The 24164-nt window shown below is 40.1% G+C and overlaps 1 protein-coding gene and 1 long non-coding RNA gene across 20 annotated transcripts in view; one reads left to right on the top strand and one right to left on the bottom strand.

Moving 5' to 3' along the window:
• Atg2 (Autophagy-related 2) overlaps positions 1–24164 on the bottom strand; it is a 274490-nt gene that overhangs the window by 160817 nt on the left and 89509 nt on the right. The window lies entirely within an intron of this gene.
• Positions 646–8266, top strand: LOC149270961 (uncharacterized). 3 transcript variants are annotated; one of them, XR_016270120.1, is made up of 3 exons: positions 1788–6932; positions 7019–7548; positions 7673–8266. It is a non-coding gene; the product is annotated as an uncharacterized LOC149270961 (long non-coding RNA). The 3 variants fall into 3 exon arrangements; XR_016270118.1 differs by having other exon boundaries at positions 646–7548; XR_016270119.1 differs by having other exon boundaries at positions 646–7548; positions 7610–8266.

The raw sequence follows: 24164 nt of genomic DNA, 5'->3' as shown, positions 1-24164 counted from the left end.
TCTGCGAAAGATAGAAGTTAACCTCGACGTGTTTGCGGTTAACCCATGGTTCGAGTTCCGGGATGAGCTTGTGCGTCCACCGCCCTTTAGCTGAGCTATTCCACTTCATTTGCCATCGTGCAATGCTGTTCGCCCTGATAGCGTTGTGTCGCACAGGCGCGTGCGAATTCCGCTCCACGGCTTCGGCGACCAGGTACTCCAGTGGCACCATGCCGGCTATGACAAGTGCCGCATAGTCCTGAGAGCTCAGCTGACTCTGATTGCGCTCAGCCTGTAGGTACTTCCAAGCGCAGTACGCCGTTGTACATGATATTCCATAGGAGAGGCCCCAGCACTGAGCCTTGGGGTACTCCAGCTGACATATGCATACATATTGAATAACCACAGTAACAAGAGTACTAAAAGAGTACACACTGTAACACTTTGTTGCTGTGTTTATGTAAACAGAAACCCGGTCTTTAACCCGTGGCCGAAATATGGGTCGGTCGTCGCTCTCCCAGAATATGCAAGTGTCAGCATTCTGCTGAGACGCGCCGACCACTTGACAGAACTCAAGTGTATGCATATGCACAATCGCCAAGTTCAAGAGAGCATAAATACACATATAACATATACACATATAACATACATATATGAAATATACATAACAGTCTCTCTGCTGCCCAAAACCTTATGTTTCGCGGCAACGAGACTTAGGCTTATTTAGAACCTAAGTAGAATGTTTAAGGTCAGAAACAACCAAGCGTTGGAAGCGGCAACACTGCTGCCTCCAATTAATAAAAAATATAAAACAAACAAAACTCTTTATCCTGGCGACTCTTTGCATGGCGACCGTGTAGCTGGAAGCCTGCAAACCCGCTGATCCTGTCAGGATCCGATAAATCACCACTGCAAACCCATTTCCAACAAAAATCCAGCAACAACAACAAACATTAACATGTCTTCGAAGAGCTACTGGGACGTTCGACGCAAACTATAGATGGATCACTATAGATGAACTGGATTTTAAATGAACTGACAGCAAAACAAATACCGAAGAAAAGCAAAGAATGCCCCAAGGACTGCGAGGGAGTCTGGAGTCCATACTGCATTGGCACATGCAGTAACAATACAGCCTGTGCGATGACCAGCACCGGCAACGCCTGAGCTCATAGGCCCCGGACAACAGCAGCAGCAACAAAAGACAGCAGCAGCAGCAACAAAAAACAGCAGCAGCAACAACGACAACAGCAGCAGCAACAAAAGACAGCAGCAGCAGAAACAAACTAAGGACCGACAGCGTTTCCAAGAACGCCCACCACAAAATTTTTTTTTCCAAACTTAAAAATGCACTGCGCTGCATACAAATTAATCATAATATATAATTGTTAAAATTGAGCGGAAACATTTCTGCCCGATTAGAAGTATAGTCTGTAACGCTATACGACCCAATAGGTAGAGACCTGTAAAAATTTTATTAATGAACGACAACAGAATAAGTAAATCTGTTGAAAATTTATGTAACGTAAAACACTTTAGTAATATACATACAAAATCCACAAAAATGGGTTTAGTAGATTTAAAATCTGTACTCTACAGCAAATGTAATAAATAAAGTAGAAACAAATAATACAGATTTACAATTGATATTATTAATAATAATTGTCGTAATAATGAGCGCAAATTGTATTTACAAATTACATAACAAATGTCTAAAACAAAATATATATGAGCCAAGCAAATGACTTGGACAAAATATAAATATATAAAATAACAACAAAAAGCGCAATATATTTAAGATGGTACAAAGAAAAATAAATAAAATAAAAATAAATTACAAATATATATGAAATTGCTAATATACAAAACTTTTACACTAAGTATGGCTAGACTGAGGACAATTAAATAAATAAATAAAGTAGAGAATCATTTCATGTCCGCAAATAATGGAATGGAATGATTTATATAAAGAGCTAAACAACATAAAAGTTGACTTTGATAAATCATATAAGTCACTCACACAAAACAGGCCGATTCAAAAAACTACAGTTAAAAAACATGTAGAAATATTAGTAAACTGCTTTAATGAAGCACGTATACTAATACATGGCCAGAGAGAGAAATTAAATCAAATCTCAAGTATCAAAATTTTTGATCAAACTACGATCTAATTTAATATCTATTAAACTAAAGTACAATTTAGATATTTCGGTACCAACCATACTTAACACTTCTTTATCGATTGAAAATGGTGATAAACCACAATCAACAGAAGAAACTAACACTGATCAAATAGAGTCAGAAGAACTAAACACAGATCTTAAAATAGAAGAACAGGATTTAAATAACCTTACTGTTCCAGCTGTTTTGATGCCAGATCCAGATAATTCTACAGATTCTGATACTTCTTCAGATAACAATACCACAATGGCACAAACAAATATTGAATTCATTAATACGGCAACTACGCTTATACCAGCCTTTGACGGTAAAGCTGAAAATTTGCAAAGTTTTGTAGATGCACTACAAATATTGAATTTAATAAAAGGCGAACACGAAGAATTAGCAATTTCGATAATAAAATCAAGGCTAAAAGGTGTCGCTAGAAATTTACTAGAAAATGAAACATCTATATCTGAAATCATTTCTAAATTAAAAATCAATGTAAAAGGCTAAACTGTACAGGTGTTATCAGCAAAACTGATGAACATACAGCAACGCAACAAAACTGCTAACCAATACACACAAGAGGTTGAGCAGATGACAAAAATGTTAGAAGGTGCATAAATAAAAGACGGCTTATCTCTAGAGTTAGCCAGAAGTTATTCTACTCAGCATGCTGTCAAAGCAATGACTGCAAATTGCACAATAGATAAGGTAAAACTTATCATGCAAGCAGGCACCTTCAACAATATGAATGAGGCCGTCTCTAAATTTGTTAATTGTTGCACAGAGGCAACCGGGCAGCAAAACTCTGTCCTATATTACAATAATAATTCATAGCGGGGCGGAAACCGCGGACGCGGAAAATTTTAATGGTAGTTTTCGCGGTCGCAACAATAACAATTACAATAACAATAACAATAATTATAATAATAATAATTATAATAACAATAATGGACGAGGCCAATATAGAGGAAACTCAAGAGGCCGTGGCAACTCGAATCGAGGCCACAACAATAATAACCAGGGCAATATAAGAGTTACCAATAATACATCGGAAAACTCGAATCCCCCTTTAAATGCTCAACAGTAGAAAATGCAAGGGTTCATACAATTAATCTCAGTCAGAACATATTTGTATCATTCAACCATGTGCCTACAGGAAAAGAAATTGTCTTTTTAGTAGACACAGGTGCAGACATTTCAGTAGTTAAAGAAAATTTTGATGTCTTTCATGACATACAAAGCAATTATATTATAGACATAAAAGGAATAAGTAATGAAGTAACCAAATCCAAGGGGTTAACTTCTATTGAGATACAGACCACATACATACTCAAACACGATTTTCATATCGTAGATCTACAATTCGCTATTCCTTGTGATGGCATATTAGGAATCGATTTTATAAAAAAATACAACTGTCAATTTGACTTCAAGCCATCTGAAGATTGGCTTATAATTAGACCTAATAACCTAAAATTTCCAATTTATGTTCCAATAACATACAGTTCTGGCAACAACTCAATACTTCTGCCAGCGAGATCCCAGGTTATTAGAAAAATCAATCTAAATTCAATAGAAGACAGTGTATTGATTCCAAATCTAGAAATTCAGCATGGTATTTACACAGCAAGTACCATAGCAACACCTAAGAACGCTTTTATAAAACTACTAAATACAACAAATAAAGATCAAGTAGTCAGTACAAGTAATTTAGCGTTTGAATCACTTTCAAACTAATAGTGAAAATAGAAAGCAATCTGTATTATCTCAACTAAAAAAAAAACTTTCCTCCACAATTCAAATCGTAGCTTTCAAACTTTGCACCCAATATAATGATATATTCGGATTGGAATCCGAACCAATTAGCACAAATAATTTTTATAAACAAAAACTGAGATTAAAAGATGATGAACCAGTGTACACAAAAAAACTATAGAAGCCCACACAGTCATGTTGATGAAATACAAAAACAAGTCGAAAATTGATCAAAGACGGAATTGTCGAACAATCTGTATCTGAATATAATAGCCCATTATTACTTGTCCCTAAAAAAACATCCCCAGGCTCAGATCAAAAGAAATGGCGATTGGTAATTGACTATCGTCAAATTAATAACAAATTACTGTCCGATAAATTTCCACTCCCAAGAATTGATGATATTTTGGATCAAAATATTTTTCATGCCTTGGCTTAATGTCAGGATTTCATCAAATTTAACTCGAAGAAAGTTCAAGAGATATAACGTCATTTTCAACGAGCAATGGCTCGTATCGCTTCACGAGATTACCGTTTGGTCTAAAAATAGCGCCTAATTCATTTTAAAGAATGATGACTATAGCATTCTCTGGATTAGAACCTTCACAAGCATTCCTTTATATGTATGACTTAATAGTTGTAGGGTGTTCCGAAAAACATAAGCTTAAAAACTTAACAGACGTTTTTGAGAAATGTAGGAAATACAATCTAAAGTTACATCCAGAAAAATGTTCATTTTTTATGCATGAGGTGACTTTTCTTGGTCATAGATGCACAGATAAAGGAATACTTCCAGATGACAAGAAATATGACGTCATCATGAATTACCCAGTCCCGCAAAATGTGGATAGCGCCAGACGTTTTGTAGCCTTTTGCAATTATTATAGACGATTCATTAAAAACTTCGCCGAATATTCTCGGCACATAACAAGATTATGTAAAAAGAATGTTCCTTTTGAATGGACAGAGGAGTGCCAAAATGAATTCCAATATTTAATAACAAAACTCATGGAACCTACTTTACTACAATATCCAGATTTCAGCAAGGAATTCTGTATAATAACTGACGCAAGTAAGCAAGCGTGTGGAGCGGTTTTAACTCAAAACCATAACGGAATCCAACTTCCCATTGCATACGCGTCAAGAGCTTTTAGTAAAGGAGAAAGTAATAAATGTACAACTGAGCAGGAATTATGTAGCTGCAATACACTGGGCAATATTACATTTTCGACCATATATTTATGGAAAACACTTTACGATCAAAACAGATCACAGACCCTTAAATATATCTATTCTCAATGATCAATCCGAGTTCTAAACTGACACGTATGAGGCTAGAATTAGAAGAGTACGATTTTACAGTCGAATATTTAAGGGGAAAAGATAATAATGTAGCTGATGCGTTATCAAGAATAACCATTAAAGATCTACAAAATATTACAGGAAAGTCACTACGAGATATCAAAATAGACAGAAAATCCGCGCGGATAAGAAAAAAATAGAATTGCCTAAGTAATCTATAGAGAAAGCTTCAAAGCCCAACGTATATGAAGTCATAAACAATAACGAAGTACGTAAAGTAGTGACCTTGCATGTAAAGAATACTATTTGTTTATTAAAACATGGTGGGAAGATTACTGCAAGATATGATGTTAGCGATTTATATACCAATGGAATCCTAGACCTAGGTCAATTTTTCCAAAGGCTTGAAATGCAAGCCGGTATAAACAAAATCAGCCAACTCAAAATGGCACTGTGGGAAAATATCTTTGAACATGTTTCAATAGATAATTTTAAACAAATGGGCAATAAAATATTGAATACATTAAGAGTAGCGCTAGTCAACCCGGTGACCCTTATAGAAAAAAAAAAAAGGAAAGGGACTATTCTGTCTAAATTCCATGACGATGCAATACAAGGTCATACCGGCATTACAAAAACCTTGGCCAAGGTCAAAAGACATTATTTTTGGAAAGGTATGACTCGAGATATTACTGAGTACATACGAAAATGTCAAAAATGCCAATTAGCTAAAATAACCAAGCACAATAAGACTCCATTGATAATAACTGATACGCCAATAAACGCTTTCGACAGGGTGATAGTAGACACTATTGGTCCACTACCAAAATCAGAAAATGGCAACGAATATGCAATCACTCTAATATGTGACCTAACTAAATATTTAGTTGCCATACCAGTTCCAAATAAGAACGCGAACACTGTCGCTAAAGCAATTTTTGAATCATTTATTCTAAAGTACGGTCCAATAAAGACGTTCATTACGGATATGAGAGCAGAATATAAGAATTCAATTATAAATGATCTATGCAAATCTATATATATAAAAGAAAGTTGTGTAAAAGTGAAGACTGCTTATAACTTGATTTGGGCTGAACCAATTTTCATGGTTTTTGATTTGTTGGATTTGTCTCCGCAACGAGTTTAGTATAGGGTCTTAAAAATACTGAAAAAATTTGCCGAATACTTGAAAAACGCGGTTTTTTCCCCAAATGTTCAAATTTTTTTTATACCCAGTAGGCTTGGTAACAGTGACAGTTTTGACAATAGTGTAGAAGTAAATAAACAAATGTAGTCAGTCAGTCTACGGTCTCCTGACCTCGAGCAGACCTGACTATTCAAAAAAAAAAAAAAAAAAAAAAAAAAAAAAAAAAAAAAATGTTCAAATCAAAAGGAAAAATATTTCAAATCAAAAATCTGCAAAAAATCAAAAGATTAAAACCTGACTGTTCAAAAAATAAATAAAAAATTCAAAATTCGAAATTAAAAAAAAAAAAAAGGTAATTATTAAAAAGTGTATTTTTGGCTTTTTATATTTTCGGACTTTTAAACTTTATAAATATTTCAAATCAAAAATCTGCAAAAATTAAAAAAAAAAATCAAAAGATTAAAACCTAACAATCAAAAATAAATAAAAAATTCAAAATTCGAAATTAAAAAAAAAAAAGTTAATTATTAAAAATTGTATTTTTGGACTTTTACAAAAGCTAAATATCTCGAAAGTTCAGGTATTTGTTTGTCTCAAACATAAATTTGTGTAAATTATTTATATTTATATTTCTCGATTGTTTTATATGGTTTTGTGCGAGGGCAGTATTACTATTAATAAAAATGCCGCGTCCTAGAAGATCTAATCTTTCCCGGCGGACCCATAATGCAATTAGGCAACGGAATAGCGCGAGTCAATTATCTGACGAAGAGCGAGAAATCGCCCGAGAAAGGCTCCGCGTTAGTACCCAGGGAAGAAGGGCCTTAATTCGTGCTTCTCAAAGAGAGGCAGCCCGTGAAATGGCATCAAGAAATGGTTCAAGGATTGATTTGAATCGAGCAGCGTTTCGATATGATTGCACCATTGATTACAGCTTGAATCGTTTAGTTTGCATTGGTCCAATGGACGTTGTTTGCTAGCATTGTGGCGCATTGAAGTTTGCTGGTGAAACGCCCGGTTTGTGCTGCCTTAGTGGTAAAGTGACATTGCCATTAGCGGTCACCATAGCCATTGCGTTCCCTGCTTTATGGCGAAACACTAGAATCACGACATTTTCTAGCGAACACTCAAAAATACAATGCCTGTTTCCAAATGACATAATTTGGGGCGGAAAATATTGGAGACGGATATTTAAGGTAATTTACGTTAAAAATTTTATTTTCTATGACTGCCAAAAAAAAATTTTGAATAATGTAGTTTGTTAGATTTCTGTAAATAGTGTTTGTAAATATAACTATAACTATGGCTTTGAATTTAAAGATTCAAGGCCAGATTTGCCATCGCATTGGATCATTGCAACCTATTGAAGATGCACAGCAAAAATTCTTGCAAATATACTTCATGGGCAATATGGAAGAACAACTTGACCGGCGTCAAGAAATGAACACAGCTATGAAAAGAGCAATTCTCCATGATTTGCATGCTTAGAAATTTAAACCAACCAAAACTGTGCAATGGAACGCGTTTGGTGATAAGAAAACTGATGAGCAATGTGATTCACGCGTTGATACTCAAAGGAAAATTTAAAGATGAGGAAGTTCTTATTCCTAGGATTCCGATGAGCTCAACAGATATGCCCTTTGAATTTAAACGAATTCAATTCCCGCTTCGTCTTGCCTTCGCCATGACGATCAACAAGTCACAGGGCCAATCTTTGACTATTTGTGGCCTCAATCTAGAAAATGCGTGTTTTTCTCATGGTCAATTGTACGTGGCATGCTCACGTGTTGGCAAACGATCCGCATTATTTGTTCTTGCACCCGACCAAAAAACGAAGAATGTCGTTTACAACAAGGTGCTTGAATGAAAATCCGATTAATAAATTTATCAGTGTATCCCAGCCTGAACAACATAGCTTTCAACAATTTTTTACCTAGAAATAATATAGAGGGCAATGCAACGTTTGCCGGGCCAGCTAGTATTTAAAAATTGAAAATATAACATCTACCGCACACCACCACCAGACAGTTGGAACGCAGTCATAGAATTTTCAATGAATACATACGCCTCTTATATATCGGTTGATAAAACTGATTGGGACGTATGGCTTCAATACTTCGTTTTCTGTTTCAACACTACACCCTCAATGGCACATAATTACTGTCCATATGAGTTAGTGTTTGGTAAAACAAATAATTTACCAAAACAATTTAATAGTATAGATAATATAGAAACCATATACAATATAGATGACTATGCTAAAGAAAGTAAATATAGATTAGAATTAGCATATAAAAGAGCTAGAATAATGTTAGAAAAAAATAAGGAAAATAATAAGATACTATATGATCAGAAAGTAAACTACATAGATATATCAGTAGGAGATAAAGTTTTGTTAAGGAATGAAACAGGTCATAAGTTAGATTATAAATATACTGGTCCGTATAAAGTATCGGAAATAGGAGATAAAAATAGCATTATAATAACAAATAATAAAAACAAAAAACAAACAGTACATAAGGATAGGTTAAAAATGTTTATTTCATAATTGTGTTTAGTATGGCCATGCTAAAACAAAAACACTACTTTAAATTTGAATATTATTTGTAATTTCATATATACACACACAAAAAAAAAAAAACATATTAAATAAAAAAATAAAAATTAAATAAATAAAAAATAAATAAATATAAAACGAAAAAACATATTGAATAAACTATTCATTTTAATCATCATCATACTTAAAAACTAATTTCTTAAGTACATCGTATAAAATAAGTCCTTAATATTACGTTATTTTTCAAAAGGAGGGAGATGTAGTATGCATACATATTGAATAACCACTGTAACAAGAGTACTTAAAGAGTACACACTGTAATACTTTGTTGCTGTGTTTATGTAAACAGAAACCCGGTCTTTAACCCGTGGCCGAAATATGGGTCGGTCGTCGCTCTCCCAGAATATGTAAGTGTCAGCATTCTGCTGAGACGCGCCGACCACTTGACAGAACTCAAGTGTATGCATATGCACAATCGCCCAAGCTCAAGAGAGAGCATAAATACACATATAACATATACATAAATAATATATAAGAAATATACATAACTGTCTCTCTCTGCTGCCCAAACCTTATGTTTCGCGGCAACGAGACTTAGGCTTATTTAGAACCTAAGTAGAATGTTTAAGGTCAGAAACAACCAAGCGTTGGAAGCGGCAACATTGCTGCCTCCAATTAATAAAAAATATAAAACAAACAAAACTCTTTACCCTGGCGAGTCTTTACGTGTTGTATACCACTGTTTTTCCTCTGAAGTAGGTCTTTATTATCTCTCTTAGATATTTAGGGATATTATATTGTGACAGCGCATTCAGTATCATATCCCAACTAGCTGTGTTGAAGGCGTTCTTAACGTCCAGGGTCGTGATGATGCAGTCTTGCTTCGTTCCGTGCCTCCATCTGGTGCCTTGGATGGTGGAAGTTGCCAGGGCAACAACTTTTTCTGGCACATCAGTTGTTGACCGGGCCTTCCGGAATCCAAATTGATTTGGTGACAGGCCTCCGGCGCTAGCAATATCAGTCTCCAGTCTAGAGCAGATCAATTCCTCAAACACCTTTCCTATGGTGTCTAAGAGGCAGATCGGTCTGTATGAAAATGGCTCGTCTGGTGGTTTGCCAGCCTTAGGTAGCAATACCAGGTTCTGGGTCTTCCATTTTGCAGGGAACGTCTCTTGTAGTAAGTATTCGTTGAATAATTCGGCGAACGTACTAGGGTGCAAGGCGAGGGCTAGCTTTAGCGCACGATTTGGGATCCCGTCCGGCCCTGGAGCTGTGTTGGTTCTAAGACCTCTGAGAGCTACTAGGATTTCTTCGTCTGTAACTAAGGCAATTTGAGTGCTCGTTGAGCCCTGCTTAGAAGACTCCGACTCCGGGGCATGAATGGAGCTTAATCTTTCTGGAAAGAGCGTTTCCACAATCGATTTAAGCTCCAGACGATCCGTCGGCTGCACCTGTTTACCTGCGTATAGTCTTTTAACTACTATCTTATATGCCCTGCCCCAAGGGTCATATTCGGCTGACTCGCACAACTCTAGAAAGCATTCTCTTTTGCTTGCCCGAATGGCCTTCTTCAACTGTCTTCTGGCTGCCTGGTAAGCTAATTGTTTTTTGAAAAACGTAGACCTACCCCGAGCCCGTTGATAGCTTCTTCTCGCTTGGATGCATTTGCGTCGAATGTCACCTATTTGTGTATTTCACCAATACGTAGGCTCTTGTTCTCGCGTGAACTGCTTCCGGCGTAACATGCTGCTATTGCAGGCACGCTGTATTTGGGCCACCATTTGGCATGCTCTGGCCTCAGCATTACCAATTGTGCCCTGAGACTGAATGGCCTCTGAAAAAGCCGCGGGATCAAAAGTATCCAGCCGATACGATTCCCTCCACAAGGTTGACGCTCTTAACATTGAAAGAACTTAACATTCGAAAGAACATTCGTTGTGCTGCCACATACCCACAATACCGCTTTGCTATTAGCATCTGTTGCCCATGTCCTAGGGCAGCTGGTTCTACAGTGGTGAGGCTCACTGAGAAATGCTACGTCTATACATTTTTCCCTTATGGTCTGCTCTAGAAGATCTTGGGCAGCAACACAATGATTTAAGTTAAGCTGAAGAACCTTAACATTTCATTTTACGAGCAGCCTCGCGGTAGGATGGGCACTTGAAGCTGCCTGCTGAGAGTCCGTCTGCTTTTCACCTTTTCGAATGCAGAGGCTATATTTTGGTGGCTTAGCGCATCTCTCCACACCTCAAACAGGCGCCCTTTAGGTCAAAGTCGCTGCCGCAGTTTGCTCCCATATGACCGTAATCAGGGCACTTGAAACAGCGTTTAGGCTGATCCACGGCGCGGATACGGCATACAACCCATCCAATTCCGATTTTATTAATTTATTCTCTTAAGGATAATTGACAAACATGGAGTCAGCTTAAAATTAAAAAAGCCTAAACAAAGTACAGAGAATATCACTAGTAAATGCATATATATTAAATGCGTATATATTAACTATATAAAATTAAAAATAAAACAAGTAAGAAAGCTCTAGTCGAGACTGCTCGACTAAGAGATCCCCTGAACCCTTGGAGCAATAGATATTTCAATAATTTTTCGCGTCTTTCAGCTTACACAAGAAACACGCACACACACACACGCAGTTGCGTTTTCACGGAGTGCGGTCGATGTCATCGTGGTCCATCGAAGACAATAGCTTGAACTGTGTTTTCCCCTGTGAAAGTGGAAAGAACTGAAGTCAACGTGTTTGCTGTGGGCGCGGCGTGCCCAGCGACCTCAAAGAACTGCCAGAGACTTACTGCGCGGCGGTTCGTGGAATTCCCAAGCGGTATAATTCGGTGGTGCAAGAGAGGGGGGGCGATAGCGTCAGTGTTTTGGCGTCAGGGCTTCTTTCCTTTCCTTGTCTTTTGTGAGCGCGTAAATTTTGTTACTTTAGGCGTCACACTTGCGCAATAAGAAAAATCAGGTGCATTCACTCTAACAGCTGTTAGTAGTGCTGGAAATTGCATCGGGCAATCAGCTGCTCACTAACGTTGGTGAGTTGCTAAGCCTTAGCAAAGACAGCAACCTAGCTGCTGGAGTGAAGTAGCAGTTATTAAAAGTAGTGCATACTTTCGGGCTCTCGCTGTAGTCAATTTGAGTTTAAGTTACTGCGGGTTGTGAACTCAGATTATAGTAGTAGCCATTGCCCACTACAGGCTTCACGCCGTGGTAGTCGGAGCAGAAATGGATGCCATGATGGAGGACGAGCTGCAAGCTTTTGCGCGTCGTTCCTCGTTGCAGCGATCGCCGCAGCAACAACAGAGGGTGTTGGCGCAGCCGTCGACTTCTATCCAGGCTCCAGTGGATGAGTGCCAAGCACCCAAGTCACTAAAAGAAGCGTTAGCTCAAATAGGAGCTACACTAGAGGGTTTGTCTGCCTTATTTGGGGGTCAGCGGCATATAAATGCCTTAATGAGAGAGGAGCTGGCTAGGCTGGTCAGCCTTCACAAGACGGCCGAAGCGTTCTGCAACCGTTCGGTTAAAAACTGTGAGGTGCAGACCACGCCACTCAAAAAAGTAGGCGAAAACTTTAAGGCAGCGAGCATTAGTGCTACAGTAGGTAGCAATACTCCCAAGCGGTCGAGGGGAGTTGCCTCCGAACAGAGGAAAACTCCCTCAAAAAAGCCGAGGCCCAATAGAAGTGCAGCGAACCCAAAAGAACCAATGGCTCTACGGGCTACAGCTGAATCTGAAACTTCAAACCAGGCCGCCCGACAGACAAACCAGAGCAGCTGGACAGTCGTCAAAGGGCGAAAGCCTATGCAAAAACGTCCCAGGACTGACGCGATTGCGATTTCAGGCGTAGGGGGTTGCAGCTATGCGGACATGCTTCGTGTAGTTAAAAACGACCCAAATTTGAAGCATCTGAGCAGCGACGTTCAAGGCATTAGGAAGACAGCTAAGGGGGACCTTTTACTGCAACTGAATAGGAAGCCGGAGCATAGCGCTGAGGCTCTGCACGAAGCTGTAGGCAAGGCCTTGGGAGACCGAGCGGTAGTTAAAACACTTACCGAATCGGCGCAAGTTGAGATTCGCGATCTAGATGAGTTAGCGACCAAAGAGGAGATCTTGGAGGCAATTAGGGTGGAGTTGAAGGATAGCTCACTCCCCATTGAGGCTATCAAATCGCTTCGGCCAGCTTTCGGTGGACAGCAAAGAGCTACGGTTGCTCTTCCAATTGGGAAAGCTAAAACTCTGCTCGAGCTGTCCAAAATTAGAATAGGATGGGTAGTTTGCCGTATCCGAGCCGTGGAGCAGCCTAAACGCTGTTTCAAGTGCCTCGATTACGGTCATATGGCAGCAAACTGCGGCAGCAAACTGCGGCAGCGACTGTGACTTAAAGGGCGCCTGTTTCAGGTGTGGAGAGATGGGTCACAGTGCCAAAGCATGCACCAAGCCACCAAAATGTAGCCTCTGCATCCGGAAAGGTGAAAAGCAGACGGACCATTCAGCAGGCAGCTTCAAGTGCCCATCTTACCGTGAAGCTGCTCGTAAAATGAAATGTTAAGGTTTTTTCAGCTTAACTTAAATCATTGTGTTGCTGCCCAAGATCTTCTAGAGCAGACCATTAGGGAAAAATGTATAGATGTAGCTTTTCTCAGTGAGCCTCACCACTGTAGAACCAGCTGCCCTAGGACATGGTCAACAGACGTTAATGGCAAAGCTGCGTTGTGGGTATGCGGCAACTCAACGAACGTACTTTCGAATGTTAAGTCATTCAATGGGTTCGTACGTGGCCGATATGGTAGCTTGTGGCTTTACAGTTGCTATCTGGCCTCCAGCATGCAGCTCAGTGAATTCACGACGGTGCTCGACGAGCTTGCCGAGGATGCCAGGGGTCGGAAGGCCATTATAGCTGGAGATTTTAACTCCTGGGCGCTAGAATGGGGTAGCCCAACAACAAATGCCAGAGGTCGTATCTTACTGGAGATCTTCGCGACACTAGATGTTGCACTGCTCAACACTGGCCATGAGTACACCTTCAGTCGGGCGGGATACGGGTCTGTTATCGACATTACTTTTGTCACTTCATCCCTCTTTCGGGGAGCAACATGGAGCCATTGCGATAGCTATACAGGCAGCGATCATACGGCACTTTTGTTCACAATAGGTGAGCCACCTGCCAGGGCGTCAACATTATGGAGGGAGTCGTATCGGCTAGATACTTTTGATCCCGCGGTCTTTTCAGAGGCCATTCAGTCTCTAGGTACAATTGGTAATGCTGAGGCCAGAGCATGCCAAATGGTAGCCCAAATACAGTGTGCCTGCAATAGCAGCATGTTACGTCGCAAGCAGTTCACGCGACAACATGATCCTACGTATTGGTGGAATACGCAAATAGGTGACATTCGTCGCAAATGCATCCAGTCGAGAAGAAGCTACCAACGGGCTCGCGGTAGGTCAACGTTTTTTGAGAAACAGTTAGCTTACCAGGCAACTAGAAGACAGCTGAAGAAGGCCATTCGGGCAAGCAAAAGAAAATGTTTCTTACAGTTGTGCGACTCAGCCGAATATGACCCTTGGGGCAGGGCATATAAGATAGTAGTTAAAAGACTATACGCAGGTAGACAGGTGCAGCCTACGGATCGTCTGGAGCTTAAATCTATTGTGGAAACACTCTTTCCAGAAAGTTTAAGCTCCATTCACGCCCCTGAGTCCGAGTCTGCTGATCAGGGCTCAACGAGCACTGAAATTGTTTTAGTTACAGAGGAAGAAATATCAGTAGTTCTCCGAGGTCTTAGAACCAACACAGCTCCAGGGCCGGACGGGATCCCAAATCGTGCGCTAAAGCTAGCCCTCGCCTTGCACCCAAGTACGTTCGCCGAATTATTTAACGAATGCCTGATCCAAGAGACGTTCCCGGCAAAATGGAAAGCCCAGAATCTGGTATTGCTACCTAAGGCTGGCAAACCACCAGATGAGCCATCTTCGTACAGACCGATCTGTCTCTTAGACACCATGGGAAAGGTGTTTGAGAAACTGATCTGCTCTAGGCTGGAGACTGCGATTGCAAGCGCCGGAGGCCTGTCACCAAACCAATTTGGATTCCGGAAGGCCCGGTCAACAACGGACGCGCTTAACAAAGTTGTTGGTCTGGCCACTTCCGCTATTCAAGGCACCAGATGGAGGCACGGGACGAAGGAATACTGTATCATCGCGACCCTGGATGTAAGGAATGCCTTCAACACAGCTAGTTGGGATATGATACTGAATGCGCTGTCACAATATAATATCCCTAAATATCTAAGAGAGATAATAAAGAGCTACTTCAGAGGAAGAACACTGGTATACAACACGAGTGAGGGTCCCCAAACTCATACAGTGTCAGCTGGAGTACCCCAAGGCTCAGTGCTGGGGCCTCTCCTATGGAACATCATGTACGACGGCGTACTGCGCTTGGAACTACCAGCAGGCGCGCACACCATTGGCTTTGCTGATGATGTAGCTGTCGTAGCCATAGGAAAGGAGCTCAAAGAAACAGAGGATATGTGCAGCGAGAGTATCAATCGCATACGAAGCTGGTTGACAGGAGCTGGGCTCGAGCTTGCGGCACACAAGACCGAAGTTGTACTAGTCAGCAGTCGCAAAAGAGTGGAAACTGCCAATATAAAGATCGGCAGCGTCACCATTGCGTCAAAGAGGGCGATAAAATATCTTGGTGTCATGATAGACACAAGATTAACTTTCCGCGAGCACTTAGAATATGTGCATAAAAAGGCTGCTGATTCTTGTAGAGCTCTCTCGAGAATCATGCTTAACACGCGGGGACCTAAACAGCAACGACGTCTCCTCCTAATGAGCGTCATTAGGTCTGTCATCCTCTATGCTGCGCCAATATGGGCAAGAGCGATGGCAACGCCGAGCTACAGCCGAGGCATTTGCGCGATCAACAGGCTGAGCGCAATCAGAGTCAGCTGCGCTTTCAGGACTATCTCCGATGACGCGGCGCTCGTCATAGCCGGTATGGTGCCACTGGAGTATTTGGTCGCCGAAGCCGTGGAGCGGAATTCGCACGGGCCTACGCGACTCAACGCTGTCAGGGCGAACAGCATCGCACGATGGCAAAGAAGGTGGAATAGCTCAGCTAAAGGGCGGGGGACGCACAAGCTCATCCCGGAGCTTGAACCATGGGTTAACCGCAAACATGGCGAGGTTAACTTCTACCTTACGCAGATCCTCTCGGGTCATGGATGCTTTCGGAGCTATTTGAAGCGCTTTGGCCACGAGGAATCTGACGAGTGCCCCTGGTGCGAGCGAGGGCATGTGGAAGACGCCAACCACATTCTTTTCGAATGTGGACGGTTTCTGGAGGAGAGGCGTCGTCTGGAAGAGGCAGTGGGCCGCTCCATCAGAGCGGACAACTTAGTCAACGCCATGCTGGAATCGGAGGAAGCTTGGGAACTAACAAGCACCTTCGCGGCCACGGTGATGATGGAGCTCCGCAGAGTCGAGCGATCGAGAAGACGAGCTGTCCCAGGCTAAGGTAGCGCATAGTGCTTGCGAAGCAATGCTTTACGGCCGTACCGCAAGCACCGCGCGCTATCCTAGCCACCACGCATCTTGCAATTTGTATAATTTTGTCAATAAATGAATATAAAAAAAAAAAAAAAAAAACATACGCACACACAGGCATACATACACAAGCACGCATACAGACACAAACGCATACACACACTCACATACACACACACATACACATACACAAACACATACACACACATACACAAACACATACACACATAAGCACCCACATATAAACATGCATGGGCGGCAGTGAGCGCTTACTATGAGAACTTAATTGATCAATAACTTTTTTTGTGGACGTACGATCTTCATGATTATGATTATAACATGGATATGCATGTAATTGCCAAAGCACAAGTCTCTAGTATTTGAAATACGCTTTTTACAAAAGTGAGGGTGAGGGGGTGAATTTTGAGGTGGGGGGTAAATTTTAACAAAAACCGAAATTGTATAAATTGCATATAAGCATACATTAAAAATTGGAAACTCTAGCAATAAAGGTGTAGAAGATATAATTTTATAACTGGTTTTCGATAAGTTTTTTATCGATAAAAAAAGATCGAGATGAGTTACCGATTTTTAATGATAAACTTGATATGCGCGCTGTAATTACCTCAAAATTCACCCCCTCACCCTCACTTTTGTAAAAAGCGTATTTCAAATACTAGAGACTTGTGCTTTGGCATTTACATGCATATCCATGTTATAATCATAATCTGAAAGTTTCATGAAGATCGTACGTCCACAAAAAATGTTATTAAACAATAAAGTTCTCATAGTAAGCGCTAGTTACCAACCCAACAACACACACAAACACATATTCAATAATTCTTTGTACACACATAAGCACACACAAAAACACTCAAACACACACAAACACATATTCAATAATTCTTTGTACACACATAAGCACACACAAAAACACTCAAACACACACACAATTATAAAATACCTACACATAAGCATTGTACTCTTTGTAAGAAGATACGAAACAAAGAAACCAAAAAACTTAGAAATAAAGACTTACTTCTGTTTTGGCATTTGAATGAAGAGGACGTTTTATTAATATCTTGACACCTACATATATACACCATCTAGCTCCCGATGGTAATTCGCTCACTGCCGCCCATGCGTGTTTATGCTTGTGTGTGTATATATATGTAAATGTTTGTGTATGTGTGTTATGTGTTTGTGTATGTGTTATGTGTTATGTATGCGTTTGTGTGTGTATGCGTGTGTGTGTGTGTCTGTATGCGTGTGTGTGTATGTATGCCTGTGTGTGCGGACGTGCGTGTGTGTGCGCGTGTTTCTTGTGTAAGCTGAAAGACGCGAAAAATTATTGAAATATCTATTGCTCCAAGGGTTCAGGGGATCTCGTAGTCGAGCAGTCTCGACTAGAGCTTTCTTACTTGTTTATATAAGGGAATGATAAAAGAATCTTTCCAAATTGACGGGAACACAGAAGTATCCAAGGACAAGTTAAACAATTTTAGTAGTTGTGACTGAAGAGAAACACTGCTCTCTATAATCACAAACCTCTAAAGTGGGATGATGTGTATCCTCTGGTAAGCAGAAAGGAGTTGATCTCGCGACATTAATGAGCGAATCATGATTAAGAAACACAAGATCTAGAGTGCGATTTAGATGGTTTGAAATAGAGTTAATCTGAAACATAGACAGGTTAAACAATTCATCAAAGAAATAGTGATCGATAGTCGGAATAAAATAATTTGCATTAAAAATTGATGACCAAGAAGTGTTGGGAATATTCAAATCACCCAAAACCAGAAACAAGTCTTTATCATTTACATGCTCATAAATTTCTTTAATACAAGTTATATGTTGAACATAAACTTGTATATCAGACGATGGAGGGATGTAAGAGCAAGTGATAAATAAGGAGTACGATGGGAGAATTAATTTAACCCCTATAATCTCTGCATCATGAAGGAACGAAAAGCTAAACCCTTCGGAGAGAATACAGGATTTAACAGCAATTAACACCCCACCCCCTCTACGCATAGCACGGTCAAGCCTATAAATAGTGAAATTATTTGAAAGGATCTCGCTATTATGAATATTTTTACACAACCATGTTTCAGTGAAAGCAATAATATCATATTGAACACTAAAACTGTGTAAGAATAAATTTTTAAGTTTAGTATTTAGGCCGCGTACATTTTGATAAACCAGGGACATATGAGAAGAGGAATGTAAACTATTTAGTTTCTTGGTATAATGTTTGATGTTGATTGCACCGAAGGTGGATTCAAGGAAACAGGAGTTGATTTGTTGCGATTCTTAGGTTTGTATTCATGCACGACTACGTGAGGTGGCCAGAATTTAGGGTCACATATGGTTGTAAAATATTCCATCGGCACATTAATCTTAAATGAAGCAATTTCTCGCGGAGTTGCGAAACTAAACTTCGATATAAAAACATTGGCTGATATCTTGCTAGAAATAAAAGCAGATACTGCCTCACATGTAGTATCAGATGAAAGCCTAGATAAAAATACTTGCTTTCGAGGAGAGACAACGGATAAGGTGATGCCCGGAGTGGCCGACTCATTGTCACTCTTTGTTTGAGCAACAATAGAAGTAGTATCCAATTTTGGAACAGGGGCTTGGGTTTCAATAGAAGCATCAACAGGAGAAACAGATATGGGACCAGGTGAAGGAGGATCAAGTGAATTAGGAGCCGATGACAAAACAGAGGCGCAAGGTGAGGGAGGAGCAATCGAATTAGGTGACGGTACTATTATAGAAGGAGTTATCGACAACAAAGGAGTATCCAATTGAGAGAGAGGATTTTCAAAGCCGTACTGATTTAATATTTCTTCAGCAGCAGCCATGTCACTGGTCAACTGCATAGAAATCTTCTTCAGTTTCAAAAATTGAGCCCTCACAGCACTATACATTTTAGAAAAGTTGATCTGTTTTCTCAAGCAAGTCGGACAAGACCAGCGTACGCCTCCACTACCAGCTTTAGTAGTGGACATAATCACGCCCAGTAAGACCTGCAGACTTAGTATGCATCATATTATCGCACAACCAGCAATTTATAAATTGCGGTTGAGCAGAATCAACTGCCTGCCTGTAACTGCAAGATTTTTTGCAGCAACTCATATTGGCAATTGGGATCAAACACAAATTACTGAATGTAAACACAAATGTATAAATGTGTTAAGAGCGAGTACAACAACAAAACAGCCGTTACAGAGCGCAACGAAAATATATGTTGAGAGAGCGAGTCAACAACAAAAACAGCCGTTAAAGAGCAGAACGAAAGTACACAACACGAAAATCAAAAATTCGCGAGAGGCAAATACAACAAACAGTAGATAGTGAGAGCAAATTATGCACACACTACACTAACTAAACTTCACAAAATAAACAAGTAAGGAAACTCTAGTCGAGAGTGCTCGACTAGATACTACCCTGAACCCAACAAATAAAAATGCCCATTTAGTATGGCTGAAATTTCAATTTCGATGTATTTAAAAATATAAATAAAATACCAAACTCATTTAATAAAATATAAAAATATTTTGAAACAATTAAAAAAAATATCATCAGTTGCATCGATCGGGATTCGAACCGCGGACTTCTCAATCGAGCGTCATGCAGCTAACACACTAGGCCACCTCACTCCTGCTAGTGGCGCTGGCAAAACTTCAATAGATTCACTGCTGCAGCGCCATCTACCAAAACTAAACGAAACTAACTGCTGATGTGACTCTAAGAATCTGCTAGAATAACCAAACTATTAAAAACGCACATAAAGTATAGTTAAAATTTCAATTTCGGTGAAAACTCATTTATGAAAATATAAAAATATTTTGAAACAATTAAAAAAAATTAACATCAGTTGCATCGATCGGGATTCGAACCGCGACTTCTCGTTCGAGCGTCATGCAGCTAACACACTAGGCCACCCCACTCCTGCTAGTGGCGCTGGCAAAACTCAAATAGATTCACTGCTGCAGCGCCATCTACCAAAACTAAACGAAACTAACAGCTGATGTGATTCAACGAATGTTTTTGTTGTAGCTGCTGCACGTGCGTTTGTTAATTGGCCAAATATTTGATTATTTTTTATTAATTTTTGACTGAACGGAATTTAATGAAACTTTCAGCATATGATCTACATATTATATTGAATATTTGAGAAATTTAAAAAAAGAAAAATCATTCACAATTAGCTATAGAGGCATCTGATTTGAACTTGAATGTTTTTAGTCGATAAAAACATAACGGGATGATTTTTCGAATTTTAAAAGCAAACTCGACGTCCGCGCTGTATATACGGTCATTTTAAAAAAAAATTCAAGTCTCTAGCTCTTATATCTTCGGAAATCGACGCGTTCAAACATACGGACAGACGGACAGACGGACAGACGGACAGACAGACAGACGGACAGGGCCAAATCGACTCAGCTCGTCGCCCTGATCAAGAATATATATACTTTGTGGGGTCTGCCACGCCTCCTTCTGCCTGTTACATACATTTCAACAAAACCATTATACCCTGATTTCCCATTTTCAATGGGTTCAGGGTATAAAAAGCAAATTATTAAAAACACAGCGAACCACGGATCAAACCTTGCACAGGAAATATAGATATTTGCAATATTCAACCGAACCGCAATTATGTGAAATTTAACATTACCATATAACTAAGAAAACAATAATAGTTGCAGAGCACAAAAATAAACACGTCTGTTAACTCTCACTGAGGACTATCTCATTTTGGACAGCTCGAGCAGAGTTTTGGCTTTTCCAATTGGAAGAGCAACTGTAGCTCTTTGCTGTCCACCAAAAGCCGGTCGAAGCGACTTGATAGCCTCAATGGGGAGTGAGCTATCCTTCAACTCCGCCCTAATTGACTCCAAGATCTCCTCTTTGCTCGCTAACTCATCTAGGTCACGAATCTCAATTTGAGCCGATTCGATAAGTGTTTTAACTACCGCTCGGTCTCCCAAGGCTTTGCCTACAGTTTCGTGCAGAGCCTACTAAGTTGCAACAAGAGGTCCCCCTTAGCTGTCTTCCTAATGCCTTGAACGTCGCCGCTCAGATACTTTAAATTTGGGTCGGTCGGTCACGAAGCATGTCCGCATAGCTGCAACCACCCACGCCTGAAATCGCGATTACGTCACTTCTGGGTCGTTTTTACATGGGCTTGCGTCCTTTAACGACTGTCCAGCTGTTCGGGCTTGTCTGTCGACCTGCCTGATTTGAACTTTCAGCTGTAGTCCGTAGAGCCATTGGCTCTTTTGGGTTCGCTGCGCCTTTATTATTGGGCCTCGGCTTTTTTGAGGGTGTTTTCCTCTGATCGGTGGCAACTTCCCTCGACCACTTGGGCGTATTACTACCTGCTGTATCACTAACGCTCGCTGTTTTAGCCTTCTCAGCTACTTTCTTGATCAGCGTGGTCTGCACCTCACAGTCTTTGACCGGTCGGTTGCAGAACGCTTCGGCCGTCTTGTGAAGACTGACCAGCCTAGCGTGTGTGTGTGTATGTATGCTTGTGTGTGCGTGCATGCGTGTGTGTGTGTGTGTGTGTGCGTGTTTCTTGTGTAAGGTGAAAGACGCGGAAAAATGATTGAAATAGCTATTGCTCCAAGGGTTCGGGGGATCTCGTAGTCGAGCACACTCGACTAGAGCTTTCTTACTTGTTATACCCTGAACCCATTTTCAATGGGAAATCAGGGTGGAATGGTTTAATTGAAATGTATGTAACAGATAGAAGGAGGCGTGGCAGACCCCACAAAGTATATATATTCTTTATCAGGGCGTCGAGCTAAGTCGATTTGGCCCGGTCTGTCTGTCTGTCCGTCCGTATGTATGAACGCGTCGATCTCAGAAGATATAAGAGCTAGAGACTTTAAATTTTTTTCCTAGGTCCGTGTATATCACGCGGTTCTCTATATATCGATACCTACTCCCGATATTTTATTATCGATCAAAAACCTTATCGAAAGCTAGTTATTTATATATCCTATAATTTTAGAGCTGAAGTTTCGAAATTTTAAATGTAGACTTATATGGATTTTATATAATTTCGGTTTTCGTAGTAAATTTACCCCCCACCCTCATATCCACCCCCCTTTGCAAAAGGCGTATTTCAAATACTAGAGACTTGTGCTTTGGAATGTACATACATTAGAACAATATGATTATGTTCTGAAAGTTTCATTTAGTTAGCAGAGCGCGTTCTAATATGTGCATGTGTGTGTATGTGTGCCAAAAAGAAGTGCAGAGTGATAAGAATATCAGATTAGAGGGTACAGGGTATCTCCTTATCGAGCAGTCTCGACTAGAGTCTTCTTAGGCTAAGACCATACTCTTTCATTTTGAATAAAGCATTCGCAATTTACCACTCAAAGCAGACGATACACTTTTTTAATGTTTACAGTGAAAATAAAGGGAAAAATCACAGCAGAACAAGAGAAATCGTTGGAATAGCAGAATAAGAGCAGGGTCCAAAAAAAATTATAATGTGGGTGAAAAAGTATGGTTAAAATCTAACAAAAGATTGGGAAATAAGCTTTCGCCCCTATTCACTGAAGCAACAGTGGAGGCGGACCTGGGTACGACGGTTCTAATTAAAGGGAGGGTGGTCCATAAGGACTGTCTTTAGTCGGCTACAAAAAATTCCTCTCAGAATTTGGATTTATAGATGAATCCATTTTCTTACTAAGCTAATAAGTTTCAAATATATCTCACTTTAGGTTACGATATTTTTTGGCTCTGACAGTGGCAACGCTGACTGTGACCGAAGCGACACTAAGACTTACCCATAATTGACGGAGACGTGACAATTTGGGACAAATACAGGTACTTGGGATACACGACGAACTTGACATCATTCGAAACTTACGTTGACGAGACAAGACAACATGAGACAAGCACTGACGACCGACATTCAACATATTGCCACGTTCATTGCGACGCAGTATAAATTTGATAGGTAGAGCCCTTAAGGCAAATGGAGGAACCCCAGATTTTGTCGACTGGGAGCAAATAAAGTTCAAACAGGGTCAGTTAATAGATTCCTAAAATAGGCAAATCGAAATCAACAATAAATTTCAAGTACGACTTAATGAAGTTTCGAAGGCACTTAATGCAATTCTATAACCTGATGCGGAAGTTGAGCATCTCTATTCAACAATTCTAGCGAAGAACAGAATGATTATTACAAATCTTGAAGATCTAATTCTATCCGTAACACTTGCCAAAACAAGTAAGAAGGCTCCAGTCGAGACTGCTCGACTAGGAGATACCCCGAACCCTCCAAGCTGATACTCTAATCATTCTGGACTTCTTTTATGTACACATACATACACATGCTCGTATAAGCACGCACTCTGCTAACTGCGCGGTAAGCAGCGGCTGCGCTTGGGCTGCGCTGCAATGTGGGCAATATTATGAGAATTTATTTGTTAAATACTTTCTTTTGAAGACATACGATCTTATGGAAACTTTCAGAGCGTAATCATATGGTGAATATGTTTGTACATTCCAAAGCACAAGTCTCTAGTACTTAAAATGCATTCTCGTGTGTACCATACGCAGTACAAGTTTATCATATTATTTTTTATCGAGAATAATCGAAAAATTGATTTTGTTTTTTCAGCCTAATTTGGATGTATATATATGGACGTATGTGTATACACA

This window comes from Drosophila arizonae, chromosome 2 (genome assembly GCF_054131065.1).
Source record: "Drosophila arizonae isolate 15081-1271.41 chromosome 2, UAZ_ARI_1.0, whole genome shotgun sequence".
Classification (NCBI taxonomy): Eukaryota; Metazoa; Arthropoda; class Insecta; order Diptera; family Drosophilidae; genus Drosophila; species Drosophila arizonae.
The sequence above is the reverse complement of the archived record's forward strand: the minus strand, read 5'-3'. Positions and strand labels throughout refer to the sequence as shown.